Genomic DNA, 16,912 nt, shown 5'->3' on the forward strand with positions numbered 1-16,912 from the left:
TCTGACATAACACATGTGATATCTACAAAGAACACACTGAAACCAATCCATATAAAAAATCTGACATAACACATGTGATATCTACAAAGAATACACTTAAACAAATCCATATAAAAAATATGAAATAACACATGTGATATCTACAAAGAACACACTTAAACAAATCCATATAAAAAATCTGACATAACACATGTAATATCTACAAAGAACACACTGAAACCAATCCATATAAAAAATCTGACATAACACATGTGATATCTACAAAGAATACACTTAAACAAATCCATATAAAAAATATGAAATAACACATGTGATATCTACAAAGAACACACTTAAACAAATCCATATAAAAAATCTGACATAACACATGTGATATCTACAAAGAATACACTTAAACAAATCCATATAAAAAATCTGACATAACACATGTGATATCTACAAAGAACACACTTAAACAAATCCATATAAAAAATCTGACATAACACATCTACAAAGAACACATCTAGACAGTAATTCAACAACACAACAAAACAATTCATGACATTTGCCATAACACATCGTCGCTGGGCTTCTAAAATGTCGTATATGACTTTTTTGGCTAATAATGCTTTTTGACACCAATGGTCTGGGCGGTAGGAAATCTTTGGTATTACAAAATAGCATACAGTTAGACCAATCAAAATGTGTGAAATAAGACAAATTACAAAATTGCCAATTTCTGTGAAAATGATTTTAGTTCTTGGATAATCCAGAAATGTCAAAGTTTTTATTTCACTGCTATTTACAAAAATGTTCAAGTTCATATACGACATTTTGGAAGCATGCATTTTGCCAAAATTTTCAAAGCCTGTTTGTGAGACATTTTTTTCTTCAAAAATTTGTAATTTACAACATTTTAGAAGCCCAGCGACGAAATGTGATATCTTGATATCTTTAAGAAATCAGACATAACACATGTGGCAACTAGACAGTAGTAGAAAAAAATCTATGGAATAGTTGAAGGACTTCATTATATATCTATGTATAAAATCAAATACATATCAAAGAGAAACGTCAGCAAACATAGAAATAAACAAAAATTGGGATTCCATATTTATAAACAGTCTAACTATATCATACATTCATACTTTAATTGAAAAATGAAGCCCATCGCATGAAAATCAAATAGCACAAAAACTGATCTGACTCTTACGTAAAAAGAAATGCAATTTTAGAAAAGAATGAAATATTTGAAAACTACCAAGTATTGATAGAATTATAAGGTTGATAAAGTGAGGTGCAGATGTGTTTATTGGCACATTATAGTTTTACTGTGTCTAAATCAAAAAAAAATCTTCCCTAGTGATCATATAAAGTAAAAATAATGTTTTGTGAGGCTAAGCTGTACTTTTTTTTAATATAAGAACGAACCGCTGAATATTAACACGAGTTAAGAAGAATTTTTTTCTCTTTCTTCATGTGTTTGTTATAATACTTACTGCAAGTCTATATTACGTGTATCTGCTCCTTTATTTTACAAAATATGTCTAATATCCTCATGCCCTACTTTACATGCAATAAACATAGGGCTGTTGCTATATTGATGTTAGCATTGTGGTCGAAAGGAAAACTGACTGTATTTATCTTACCCATAAAACAGGCTATGTGTAATTGGGTAGAACCAGCTACTACCTCAAAGGCATTATCCAATGACTTCATACAGATGAAACCTTTTACATTTGACGAAGCCTTTTCTATGAGAAAATTAACCAATGTCCGTCTTTTTTATATAGTGTTAATCTTTGATGGTTATTATATTTATCTGCTACGGCCTTTTTTATAATGTGCATATATTTATTACAGTCAGCATTGTTCTCTAACAGTTACTTTTTTACTTTACGATTCCATTCTTTACAACCTCCATCATATGTTTGGACATTAATGTCTGGGTTATGTTTCATTAATATATTTTGTATTCTAGTGTGGTAATGGAGAGATGACCTGATCAGTTGTGTGCCATCCTTGTCACATAGATCAACCTCAGGATTCTTGCAATGGACAGAGGACTACAACCGTTCTTGTCACATTGAACAACATTAGGATTCTTCTCTAACAGTAACTTTACTATTGAAGTATGTTCTTCCTGACTTGTCATGTTTAAATGACTACAACCATTATTGTCACAAAGATCAACATGAGGATTCTTCTATAACAGTAACTTTACTATATCAATATTTCCTTCCTGACTTGCCATGTACAGAGGACTCCAACCATCATAGTTACATAGATCAATATAAGGATTCTTCTCTAACAGTAACTTTACAACATCAGTATTTCCTTCCTGACTTGCCATGTACGGAGAACTTCAACCATTAGTGTCACATAGATCAACATTAAAATTCTTCTCTAACAGTAACTTTACAATATCAGTGTGTCCTTTCCGATTTGCCATGTACAGAGAACTACAGCCATCATTGTCACATCAACCAACATTAGGATTCTTCTCTAACAGTAACTTTACTACATCGGTATGTCCTAAAACACTTGCCCAGTACAGAGGACTACAGCCATCCTTGTCACATAGATCAACTTTAGGATCCTTCTCTAACAGTAACTTTACAACATCAGTATGTCCTAGATGACTTGCCACGTACAGAGGACTACAGCCATCCTTGTCACATAGATCAACTTTAGGATCCTTCTCTAACAGTAACTTTACAACATCAGTATGTCCTCCAAGACTTGCTTTGTACAGAGGACTCCAGCCATCCTTGTCACATAGATCAACCTTAGGATCCTTCTCTAACAGTAACTTTACCACATCAGTATGTCCTCGATGACTTGCTATGTACAGAGAACTACAGCCATCCTTGTCACATAGATCAACTTTAGGACCCTTCTCTAACAGTAACTTTACAACATTAGTATGTCCTTGAAAACTTGCCCAGTACAGAGAACTACAGCCATACTTGTCACATAGATCAACTTTAGGACCCTTCTCTAACAGTAACTTTACAACATCAGTATGTCCTTGAAGACTTGCCACGTACAGAGAACTATAGGGCTTAAATTAAAATATTGTTTGTTTGCCCTTTACCGACCGACCCTATCAATTCGTTCCGCCTGAAAATCTTTTATTTGTATTTACCAGCAAGATTTTATTTTATTTTATTTTTTCGTTCCTACAAAAAATCTTATATTTGTATTTCCCGCTCAAAACTTTTTTACCGGAATCCTCGGGTTTTATGTTTATCGTATAAGGTCTAGTCCGTTTGGTATCACGTGAGCGTTTGACATGCACACTTGCATTTAGAGTTTCAAAGCATTTGTTTGAAATCGATGTTGAACGCTTTGAAACCATGATATGACGTACGTTAACTCTGTATCTTTATACTTGAAGAGCAGGGTTCATTTACTTGTTTAATACAAAATAATCAACGTGTGTACAAACTATTTTGTGTAAACGGACGTTGTATTCTATGTAGGGGTGGCCTTTTGTGATCCGTAGATCAGGATGATTATGTTAACAATGCCTTCGACCAGCATTGCTATATTATTTATATCTGACATGAACATGATGAACCAAAGGTTACAAAAGCCTGTAAAGTGGAGAATATTTGGCAGTAAAATCGCCCAAGTTTTCCATACAGATCATTTATAAATGCGATGTAAAATACGTGACAATTGAGTTTAATTCTTGTAGCATTTTTATTGGAAACATAGGCACACACGCAAATTTAAACACTAGGGACCTTTTCTACTAGTAATGTATGTCTGCCCGGACATATTTTACCAGGACAAAGTTATCTCTTACAGAAAACCTTTAGGTAGAGGTAAGCGTACAGTACAGAATATTAGTGCAAGTTTAAACTCTTCAAAGTTCCAGGCATATATAAACGTTGAAAATATGCGGCACAGCTCTATATTTTGATATTTGAAAACAAAATAGTAGTGCATATGAATTAACTTCACATTCTTCATGATATTTTTTTTCAAAAAATAGTCCCAGAAACTTATTAGCAAAAGCAAAACAGACAAAAATGACATTATGCAGATTTTGTATCTATAAAATAAAATATTATACCTACCTGCCTACCCATGAAAAAAAATATACCGAGCCAACTTATTTTTCTGGGGAAAAAAATTAAATATTTTACCTACCTACCTACCCTGTTTCAAAACATAGGGTCGGAAAAGGGCACACAAACAATATTTTAATTTAGGCCTAGCCATTATTTTTACATAGATCAACTTTAGGACCCTTCTCTAACAGTAACTTTACAACATCAGTATGTCCTTGAAGACATGCTATGTACAGAGAACTACAGCCATCCTTGTCACATAGATCAACTTTAGGACCCTTCTCTAACAGTAACTTTACAACATCAGTATGTCCTAGAAGACTTGCCACGTACAGAGGACTCCAGCCATTATTGTTACATAGATCAACATTAGGATTCTTCTCTAACTGTAACTTTACAACATCAGTATGTCCTCCAGCACTTGCCCAGCGCAGAGGACTACAACCATCATTGTCACATAGATCCACATTAGGATTCTTCTCTAACAGTAACTTTACAACATCAGTATGTCCTTCAGCACTTGCCCAGCGCAGAGGACTCTGTCCATCATTGTCACATAGATCCACATTAGGATTCTTCTCTAACAGTAACTTTACAACATCAGTATGTCCTCCAAAACTTGCTATATACAGAGGACTACAACCATCCTTGTCACATAGATCAACATTAGGATTCTTCTCTAACAGTAACTTTACAATATCAGTATGTCCTTCATCACTTGCCCAGCGCAGAGGACTATAACCATCGTTGTCACATAGATTCACATCTGCATTTTTATGTAACAACCACTGAACCATATCAGTATAACCATTACAACAAGTCTCTACCAGTGGAGTGGAACCTAATCCATAGTGCTCCTTTGGTGTCACTGTATCCTTGATGTTAGCTAATGTTTCTTGTTGTGATTTGTCCAGTTGCTTTAAGTGATGTAATAACTGTTCTCTGAATGATGATACTTTCATGTTATTGTTATTGAATACGACTGTCACCTTGCCTGCTGACCAGTCCTTTATAAATCTTTTTAAATATGATTGGAAAAAATCTTTTGGTATTTCAATAATGAAGTCTATGTTACTGTTCTTGTCATCTGGTGATTTCTGATAAATAAAACGTTCATGTACTAAATCACTGTCACCATGATCTATCAAACATTCAATCATTTTTTGACCAAAGTAATGAACAAGAAAGTCAAACAATTTATCATGTAGAGCTCTATAAATACCGTTCTTGATATATATAAATGTACCATCTAAAGTTTCAAGTTCCTTTTTCAGTTTTGCCTTTGATGTACTTCTGTTGATATCACAAGCATTACATGTGTCTTCTATGATATTTCGTTGTTCAACTGAAACTTTACCCTGGAACCATGTTTCTTTCATTTCATTATTAAAGAGAACTAATAAAGCAAGACTACATATTTTATATTTGCCTTCGTCATCTCGCATACTTAAATTGTCTAGTTCATTTTTATAGAAATGAAACGGATAATTGAAAAATTCTTTAATATCTCCATTTTCTACCCCAGGATATAAAGAGCATAAAAGTGGAAAGAATTCATTCTTTTGTGATAATTCATCAATATTGTCAACATGTGTACCGATATAGGTTTTTGCTATAATATTTTTTTCTTCAGATGTAAGACATATCTTATCTGATATTAAGTTACATTCAAAGGATTTAAATGGTAATAATATTTTAAACTTTTCATCTTTATAGACTTGTAATCTACAAGATACAATAATCTTACAACATTTGTCTGCAATAATTGTGTCAATCACTGGTAACATTTGCCTCCAGTTATCAATCTGTTGTTGGTTAGCAGTAAAATTACCACAAATATCATCTACAATGAAAACTGTCTGTTTACCAGGCTTGTAATAATCTCTTATATCTGTTGGAGCATACACTGGTATTATTTTGTATCCCTCTTTCTTAAATACTAGTGCTGTATGTCTACTGATAAAAGATTTCCCAACTCCTGATGGGGCAGTTATAGTCACACAGCTATTGTCCTGTAAACATTCCATGACATAATCACTGGCTCTTGTAGTCACAAACATCTTATCTTTCTTTTCCCAGTCTTCTACTCGAATTTTTATTTGCTCTGAAAAATATGTTAGTGCAAATTAGAAATAATTTCAATTCAGCATTATACCTTATCATTTAAAACAGACATGAAATAGTAAGTTATGGTTGTGTTGTGATTAAAAAATAAGTACCAACCACAAAGTATATATCTTATAGTATAGACTATAGCAAGTAGTCTACAAGATAAATTGACCATTAAATACTTCTTTCACCGATTCATAACAAAATGGTTAATTAGTGTGAAGTTTATATGCATGGTATACAAATAATAAATGGGAAATGTGTCCAAGGGACACAGATGATAATCCCGCTTGCATATAATGTTATAAAGTGACATAACTCATCAACTGTAAAAGCGACGCCACCCTTTGTACTTAATCTGAGTTTTGTGGTAATACGCATTGTGTATATGTTTCATAATATTTAGTTGAGGCAAACATAAGTTAGAGAACGGAAACGAAAAATCAAGCATTTTTCCATTTGCAAAGGGGCATAACTCTAGAACGTTTAAAGTGACGCACAAAAAATTCAAACATGGTCCGTATTAAGTGGTAATAAACAATGTGTATAAGTTTCATAACAATTGGTTGAGGCAAACTTTAGTTGGCTCTTTTTTAGAAGAAATACACAATAGACAATTGTCAAGAAGGAAATGTAAACTTCTTAGAACTATAGACTATATTATTTTCATACTTTGGTTGGGACAAACTAAAGTTAGAGAACGGAAACGAAAAATTTATAGCAATATTTCCATTTGGACAGGGGCATAACTCTAGAACGGTAAAAGTGATACCACAAAAATTCAAACGTGATCTGTGTTTTGTGGTAATGAGCATTGTGTATAGGTTTCATAACAATTGGATGTGGCAAACTAAAGTTAGAGAACGGAAACCAATTTTGGGATGTACGGACGGATGGACAGACAGATAAGAGTAATAATTGAATTCCCTTTTTAGTTTTCCATTGGTATCATTTTAATTTATCAATTGCTTTTAAATATAGATATAGGCAAATCTACTCACATGAGAACCTTAAAGGTGAAAAAATGACAAACAAAGTAATTGACCAGCAACTACTGATAACTGACTGTTTTTATGGCCAGGAAGATGCCAAGGGTACTTTAATAGTCTGACAACTTCGTTTGTGGAACCAAAAGAAAAGTAATTTGGTCCAAAAACCCAAAATATACTTTCATGTAAGAAACATAATAATTTGACCATAAAGTTGAAAGTCGTATGTTAGTCATGTATGAGGGCGATTCTTACACATGTTAAATATCATAAAATCTGACCTGCAAGTCAGCATGTACAAACAATCAATTTGACTTTGAGGTGAAAGATCAACTGTGTAATGTAATGAAAATTACGATAGTACAAGTAACCTGCTTTTATGAGAGAAAAAAAATACAAGTAATTAGACAATACATTGCATGTTGACAGTTATTCTTTTGTTCATGAAGATGTCAATGTTCAACCAAAAAATGTCTAGAATAAATTAGTTATGGTCCTGAAACTAAAGAGACAGACGTTGTCATTTGGTTATTTCATACCCCTGCTTGCCAATTATCATATCGAAAGAAAAACTAAAGACATTAAAGAAGCCTGTATCAATCACCTGGTAAATTGATAAAAATTATGCAACAAGAATATTTGTATTGAATGGAAACTGTGTAGGTCTAAGAAGATCTGTCTAGCTTACCAATTCAGCTAAACCAAGTTTTTGTATATATATTTTCTATGACTTTTTTTATGTCAGTTTTACTGTATCTGCTTTAGTTTTTGGGATAAGAGACGAAAGCTGCAGTTTTACCCCTATGTTTTTTTTTTCGCAACAGTGGCCATATTTGTTTATGGGTATAATCCCTGGATATGTTTTTGAAAATATATTTGATAAAAAAAAATCAGGTAAATTTTACCTATTTTTTCAAAGAAGAAAGTTTTTTAAGATAACAACGAAGGACAGACAACAACGGATCCAAGTGATTGCAATAGTTTAGTTGACCCTGTGGATCAGGTGAGCTAAACGTTATATAACGGATGACCTTGCATAATCATCTACCCTTTGAATTAGATGAGATTGAAATAAATATACCCTGAATATGCTTTGGAATTGGATCTTCATCTTGTTTTTGCAATTCAGTTTCTAGGTTTTCTGAAACAAAAAAAGGTTACTCAAACATCTATTATACCGAACATGCTTTAAAATATGCTCATTTGGATTAAATAAGTTAATAAGTAAGACGTGGCTATATATGATTTGTGACATTAATGGGCGATGACACATGTCAAAAGTTTAATACTGACCAATAAAACTTTACTGTGCTTTTAATGAATTAAATATGTCAATCAAAAAGTGGCACGATTACTATATCTTATTTTCAGAAAATTAACACATGCAGCAGATGTTAGTTGGATTTGTATTTCAGTTCATTTACTCAAAAAACAAAGGAAAACATGCCGTTTATGTTACATTTTATACTCATTAAGCACCTGTTTAAACTTAATGATAATTTAAAGTTTTGTCTATTTGGTGCAGCGCATACTTGAAAGAATAGGATAACGTATGATTGTAACAAAAGAGAGGTGAAAGATACCAAAGGGACATTCAAACTTATTAGTCGTAAACCAACTGACAATGCTATAGCAGCAAGATGTTAAACTGGTTGGCATGATTTCTCTATATCTGGTTTTACTACACCAAACCAATTAAACACTGTTCGATATGATGATATTGTTTCTTTGTTAATTTGTATAATTGTTTTTGAATTGTTGATTTCGCTCCATTTTGTGCCTTATCAATTGAGTTCTGACAATACATGTCAAACTGCAAAAGAAAACTTCAGTTTATTTCTTTGACATTGATATAATTGGTGATTTTTTTAAACACTTAACTAAATCATGTAAGAAGTGCTGCTGGTTGTGAAAAATGAAATAGTTAAAATGTTATTTGTCAGTTTGCTGTCTCGTTGACATTTATCCAAAGTGTCCATTTTTTAAAGGACAATCAAAAACTCTCAACCAGTTACTTTGATCTCAATATTCTACCAAAGTATAAATGTAATAATTTAGATACTCACTCAATTTCACATCATGCTCCTTATATTTCTAAAATTCAAAACAAATTAACATTAAACATGTTAAAGGTCAAGGTACAGTCCATAGTCTATGTCACAGATTTTAGTAAAATTTTGCATTCAACTTTGGCTTGTTGAACCATTATTGAAAATCTAGCTAAAAAATAGTACATTCACCTCTTTTATTTTCTGAAATATTACTAAATGAAATCTTTCAAAACAATCGAACATTTATATAAAAAGCACATACAACATGCATTCTTGAATTAATTTCTTAAAATCGTCCAATTACAAATGCATAAATTTGTTTTAAAAAATGATATGCTATTAATACATAAATTTCCGTTTAAAGGGCATAAAATAATCATAGGGTCGATTTCTTTGTTTTTGGCGTATTAATCAATCTGTAAACTATTTGGGAATAAAAAAAATCAAATATCAAATGTTACAATGTGATGACGTTACGCTTATTTCGATGTTTTGTGCTACTGCTACACCTAAAACACAATTTTTATTGATGTGTACTTTAACAAAATCTTTTATGCAAACATAAAAAGTTTTATTTTTTATATATTAAATGATTAAACATTGTATCCCTGCATTGTAGTTGTTTAAATGAAATGTTTTGGATATGATAAATTGATTGAATAGTTGACTGTATTTAAGACAACATTTCGCACTTTTGGTTATATCGTGGCTGCCTGATTTTGTTAGAAGTAATAATAATAATAATATAATAATAATTCTTTGTTTAAAGAGGGTTACACAGTTAGTTATAAATCTAATCTTCCCTGAGACCCTCATTAGATACATAGATATATAACAAACAAGAATCATGACTATTGGCAGGAAAACTGTCAATCCTATGTAATTAAGATAATAGAACATCCCTTCTACGAACAGGGTTTGAACCCACAACCTCAGTGTTCATGAGTGTTGACAGGCTTTGTGGTCACTCTAAATTAACAACTTACAACCACATGGACAATGAGGCACATGACAACGACAAAGTATTTAACAAATAAACACAAAATAAGATGTAAAGACAAGCCGATTCCTATATTTATTCCCAAGAGCCTTATAGTATGGATAGAGGCTGTATAATAACTGATTTTTTTTTAATGTTACTTACACTTTCTAAATCTGTTAACTCTTTTTGAACTGTGCCGAACTGTCTGTCTGTCTCTTTACAAACCCTCTGAGCATATTCACTTAGAATGTGTGTCTGCTGGCGAATTTCGGCCACTATTTCTACATCAAGTTTTGTTCCACTCAGAAAATTCTGACCTGTAAAAGAAGTTGAAATGTAAGCTTCTTCATAAGGATTTGCAATTTCCATTCAAATGACATGATGTTGTTTATCAAGCCTGAAAATTTATACATGATCTAGAAATTCCTTAAATATTCTTATGTTAAAAGTTTACCAATTCAAAACCAGTGCTTTCAAAAGTAACCGGTAGTTCCACCGTCTATGCAATATAAAGGTGCCGCCTACTTTCACTTCACCAAAAAACTATTTCTGAACATTTTTATTTGACAGGAAATTTCTTAAAATATTTACGCTTTAAAATATGAAGCGATTCAAAAAAGGAAGAAAATCACTTGTGTTTACCTTAGTAACATATCAAATTTAAGGTGTGTCAGTCATTCTGATAAGTCTATATAAATATTTTATCCAATCAGGTAACTCTTTTCAAAATGCCTCGTAGGTAGTGAAGGTCGTTAAAATAACCTTGTTGTCGTTTCAAAGTACAAGTGTGTTTTCCAATGGGAATCACTCAGGCTTTTCACTTAATAATATGGTTGAGTTACGATAGACCCAGGAGTAAATGAAACGTGCAAGTTTGCTTGACACAGGCACTTGTTTCTTCTATCCATGGGATGATCCACTATCGACTTATATTTTAATAGGAGCTCCCAATAGATAGAAACAAGTGTCTTTGTTGCTTGATCATGGATTACAAAACGACGAAAAACAACAGATGAAGATATAAGTATGACATCGAGTAAAATACAACAAATTCGTTAAACTGTCATTCTCAATAAATAAAGTCATAAAAAGAAAATCCTCTCATGGTTTTTAGTGCAACTTCAAGCATTATTTGTTGCCTAAAATTTAACAACATAGATTTTTATTCTTTTTGTCATTATTGACTATGAATAAATAAACAAGATAAATGAAAGACTAAACAATTATCATAGGGTTCACAGTTATACATGAAATTTGTTAACAGAATCAAATAATTTTGATGATGTTTACTTGTATTGTAGATAATTTATTTCATTTTATCAGGATTACTATCTTTACTGGATGTAAATAAAATTTGAAATGATTTTGAATTTTGGATTTTAAACTTAATAATTATTTTTCTAAACATAAGCTATTTTAATAATCTATATCAGTAAATTAAAACCATACTAAATAGTATTGTTATACACATATGCACTTTCACAGTACTACAATCTGTCAATACCTATATTTTGGCATTGCACAAGGTCATGTTTTTCTCTGACTGTTAATGACATCTTATTACTAAATCCATTAGATGTTGGATGTGTGCTGACTGATATTTCAATCTTGGATACAGGATTTTTTTTATTAGTTGTTATTGCCTTTGAACTAGCTGTCAGTAACTCTGAGAACTCTCAGATCTGTACTTTAGAGTCTTTTTTGTTGTGGAGATGTATAAATACTCTTCCATGTCCGGTCTGTTTTTGTTAGATGTGTTTTCTGCTTTGTAACAATCTAATGAGTTAAGGATGTACACCTTTGAAAATGCCCAATTTTAATGATTTTCCCATTTTTCATCGATTTTTACCTATTTTTGGGCTATTATCGTTAAAAAAATCACAGTTCAACAATTAAACTTTTTTTCATACTTTCTAAAAAGATGGAGTGGACCAATCTGAATAAATTTTACTTAAAAAAAACTATAGGTAGGTGCTAATATAAGAAATTTTTATCATATTTTGACGCTTTTTTTTGTAAAATTTACCATTCTGTCAACTTTGTATTTTTGTGATTTTTCTCAGTTTAAAGAACAACATGCATATTATTTCAACTTTTTTGTTATAAATGATTGAAAAAATACATATCTAAGAAATTTGAAAAGACCAAAATGATATGGGATATACATGAATCTTGTAAAATGTTTGTTTTTTTTATCCCTCACCCATTTTCTCAAAATTTTGGCTAAAAATACAGACTTGATTGGCCGTAAAATTAAAAAACTGGATTACTCAAAAACCATTCATTGTAAATACACAATTTTTTCACAGAGTTATGTTTGATTATAATATTTTTAAAATTCATTGATATTTTCAACATGTATTACATGTTTTGGAAATAATTCAAGAACGAGATTTCAACGAGACTGAACGAGACTGAAAAGTCAGAGGAATACATCCTCAAGCCATTTTCAACTGATTTTTATAGTTTGTTCTTATGTTGTCCTGTAACACCACTGTCCCAGGTTATGGAGAGAGTTTAGTGCTCACAAATATGTTTAACCCTGCCACATTCTTTATGTGCCTGTCCAAAGTCAGGAGCCTGTAGTTCAGTGTTTGTCTTTGGTTCATGTCTGTCTCATATTTGTTTTACGTACATTTTCTGTTATAATTAGGGTGTTACTTTTCTCAATTGATATGTTTCATACCGGGGCCTTTTATAGCCAACAACATGAACAATACAGTATTGAATTTCTCTTTGTTGATTGCTGTACTGTTGCCTATAATTGCTTACATCCACTTCATTAAAACTGTGGTGGATAGTTGTCTTATCATGCAGCAATCATACCATATCTCTCAATATTATATTAATATCATTAACGGTGCAAATTTTACTTCATCAGATGTGCATTTCGACATTTAATGTCTCTTCAGTGATGCTAAAAACTTTGAAAATCAAATACATAAAACAAACGTTGTAGAGTTGATTAATCATAAAATAACAGTATATATAAGTTTCTAAAGTTGTTTGTCATTCTCTTGATATTTTGTAGCTGTGATATTTTCTGTGTAACAATTCAGGTACCAGCAAATCATTTTGTGTTTATTTTTGATGCTCTTGTAAGAGCAGTGTACTTGTGTTCACTGCTATTTGGGCACACAGTATACACTAGAACACACCGCGAAATCGCGGGCATTTAGAGCGTGCCTGAAAGTATGTAAGCCGTGGTTGGATGAATTTTTATAAAAGATTTTATGACTGGAGAATTTTCAGGAAAGGTATCAAGAGTAATAGGTACTTGGGGACAGGACAATTGTTTTAGCCCTCCCCCTTTTTTCTATTAATTTCAATTATTTTTCGCGTTTTTCTGTATACTTTGAACAGACATATACTATAATCTATATATAACATATGACTGCCGTTGAAAGTAAACTTGGAATTGATAGTAAATAGCAAATACAATGTACACTTTATTTATAGTATGTGTATGTTCATATAGCATACAGAAAAAGCGAAAATGATTGTCCTATCCCCCAAGTACCTATAGGTGGCACGGTAGTATTAACTGGCCCATAACGGATACTGATAGCCTTTTTAGGATTTTCACAACTTTCTAACACTGCCAAAAATTCTACATACACAGTTAACTGAAGTACTTTCATTTATACTAATCAGAAATAAATTTGAATATGTATCATGACCGTTTACTTTTTTTGCTATTTTTGAAAACCTTAGGCCACTAAAAATTCATTTTCACCTGTACACCTGATTCATCCCTCAGTTCGGAAAAGTATGTTCAGTTGATACTGTATTTTTGTCCAATCACATTGTTCAGATACATTGACTTAAGTAGGGTACACAAAAGAGCAACCTAAATTCCGGAATGCAAATACTACCGTGCTACCTTTAAAAATTATGTGTAATTTTAAACAGTCCTAAACGGAAGTCTTGTCTATGACTTAAAAGTCAGTCCACTGACGGAAACAATATCCGGATGCCTGTATTTTCGTTTTCCTCCCAAAATAACCCAAACGGAATTATCATAAGCGAGGATGACAAATGCGACTATGCATGGTACCTATAGGACACAAAGGCATGTTGATGAATTTACTGTGGAAGGAACAGAAGCGACACACAAAATGAGGTTTTCTCATTTAATAGTATAGATTTTCTGCCTCTGTAATTCAGGTAGGAGTTATTTCTGTGCTGCTGATATTTCATCCTCCTTTTCACTTTTTTATAACAGTACTTAGTGTAGCTATTTCTTATCATATTTTCTTTTTATCAAAAACTAGAGGCTATAAAGACCCGATGTCGCTCACATTGGTATATTGTATATTCAACATAGGGCAGTCTCCAACATTGTAGATGAGAATAGAATTCATGACAAAAACCTCTGTTTTGTTGATTTTGTATTGCTGATCATTTGACGGTTAGTTTCTCTTTATCGTCTTTAGATTTGCCCAAAACACAAAAGTGGGTATTTATATTTGCTCAAAACACAAAAGAGGGTAAAGAAGCATTCTATGAGTATTGCATGGCAATACATAGTCCCCTACCGGTTAAAAATTCTGCATTGGAACAAAATTCTAACTGGATCTATAACATGACATGGTGTAAACTATATAACAATTATCAAGTCAATATCGTCAAGCATGACGGAAAAAAAAGATTGAAAACTGATTATTTAAGTGAATTTTCTAAGTTCAAGGACCATAACTCTGCAAAAAATCATCAGACCGGAACGAAATTCGAAATTGATCTGTAACTTTTCATGATAAAACTACATACAAATTTTCAAATCAATATCTTCAAGCATGAAGAATAAAAGTTTGGAAAACTGATTTGCCGGACTGACGGATGAACAGACAGACAGACAGAGTGTAAACCAAAAGCCCCCTTCAACTTCGTCGGTAGGAGACTAAAAAAAATCCTCATTTAAGGGCAATCAGTCCTATAAAGAGTGACAGTCTACTAACTATATCAGCAAAATTTGACTTGTTAGCAGAGCTTGACTTGCTGATCATTTTTTGTGTTTTAAAGTGTCTACTATCAATTATAATTTTTATCATATAGAGCTAAGTGCCCGCCAAAAATGGTGAAAATCGTCATTTAATGCCAATAACTCGAAAAAGGAGTCGTCGGACTATTTCCTCCATCATCTTAATTGTAGATCTTGTATTGCTGATCATTTTTGCTTATTTTAGTTTCTATATATCTATTCCAATTTTTAAGATATAAGGCAAAAACGCAAATAATTGGTAATTTGGTCACAACATTCAAGCAAATAAATCAAAGGGTAATAACTCTAATAAGGATTCGACTGACAGTCTTGACGTATATAGACAATTGGTAGAGCTCAACATTCTGAACATTTTTGATCCAGTCAGATTTTCTCTATTAGTAATGGTTTTCAAAATAATAGGCAAAACTTGCATTTTACTCCTACGTTCTATTTTTAGCCATGTCAGCAGTATTAGTTGGCAGGCGGGGCATCGGACACATTTTTTAAAACTAGATACCCAATGATGATTATGGCCAAGTTTGGTTAAATTTGGCCCAGTAGTTTCAGAGGAGAAGTTTTTTGTTAAAGTTAACAGACGACAGATAACGGACAACGGACGACAAGTTATGAGAAAAGCTCACTTCTAATTGACCTTAAGGAAGCTGGCTTGTCATGTTTTGGATTTTTTGTCAGATTTTCAGAATCCTCTGGTTTTATCCATTTGAATGCCTTGAAAAATATTGCCCGGTGACCCCCATTTTTCTTTTTGTAAATCTTCTACATGTATAATGATAAGCTATCTGTAAAAGTCTTATAAAATTTTAATTACTTTTTAACAGTTTTTAAGAACTTCAACCTGTCAATGATAAAGCTATGAAAAGTCAAGAGAGAATATTTTCCCGCCAAAATTTCAATTGCTTATATCTCGAAAACAAACACGTTGACCTATATATTTTTTTTTGCTCTTTGAATTCCTTTATTAATTCCCTATCAATATAAACTAATGTTTTGAAAAGTTAATTACTCTGAAACTGAGAAGCGAACTCCCTTAAATCCAGATCATGTTGGGAATTCTGCAATGAGAGAGCAACAAAACAACATATATCATACAATCATTTACCATTTGTTTCCCATCTGTTTAGCTCTCCTAAGATTCTGTTTTCCTCTGGTTTACTCAGACTGAGGCTGGTAATAAGTTGTTTCATCAACTTGAAGGAATCTGCATATTTTTTAGTAGTCCATTCGGTAAAGTTACAATGTGCCCAAGGATTACGTATGTCTATTCGTATCTTATAAAGAAATATATATATATATTACATGTGTAACCTTCATATTCATGTATACAGACAATTGTAATAACTATTCACATGACTTTAAGGGCTGTAGAATTACAATATGTTACAGAACATTAAGAATAAATCATAAACGTCAAATAGGTTGATATATATATATATTTTTGGTTTCCACAAATTCAGCAAACAAATCTGCATAAAATTTGCATTTCGTTTAGCCATGACTCACCCACAAATCCTGTTCCCTTAGATAAATTACAATCGATAATTTGTGTTTTCCTGGACATTTGATTTTGATGCTTTGCCAGAGTCTTCCTACAAACATATAGAAAGTTAATGCCTCACTGAAAATTTAAATTTGTGGATACCAACAAAATGAAAGAAAATTGGAACTCCTCCAATTATAATGATTCCTCTGTACCTGGACATCCTTTACCTGAACTG

The 16,912-nt window shown here is 32.1% G+C and overlaps 1 pseudogene; it reads right to left on the reverse strand.

The window, feature by feature from the left end:
* LOC139484523 (ankyrin repeat and KH domain-containing protein 1-like) overlaps positions 1-16,912 on the reverse strand; it is a 133,208-nt pseudogene that overhangs the window by 18,182 nt on the left and 98,114 nt on the right.

This window comes from Mytilus edulis, chromosome 8, assembly GCF_963676685.1.
Source record: "Mytilus edulis chromosome 8, xbMytEdul2.2, whole genome shotgun sequence".
Lineage (NCBI taxonomy): Eukaryota > Metazoa > Mollusca > Bivalvia > Mytilida > Mytilidae > Mytilus > Mytilus edulis.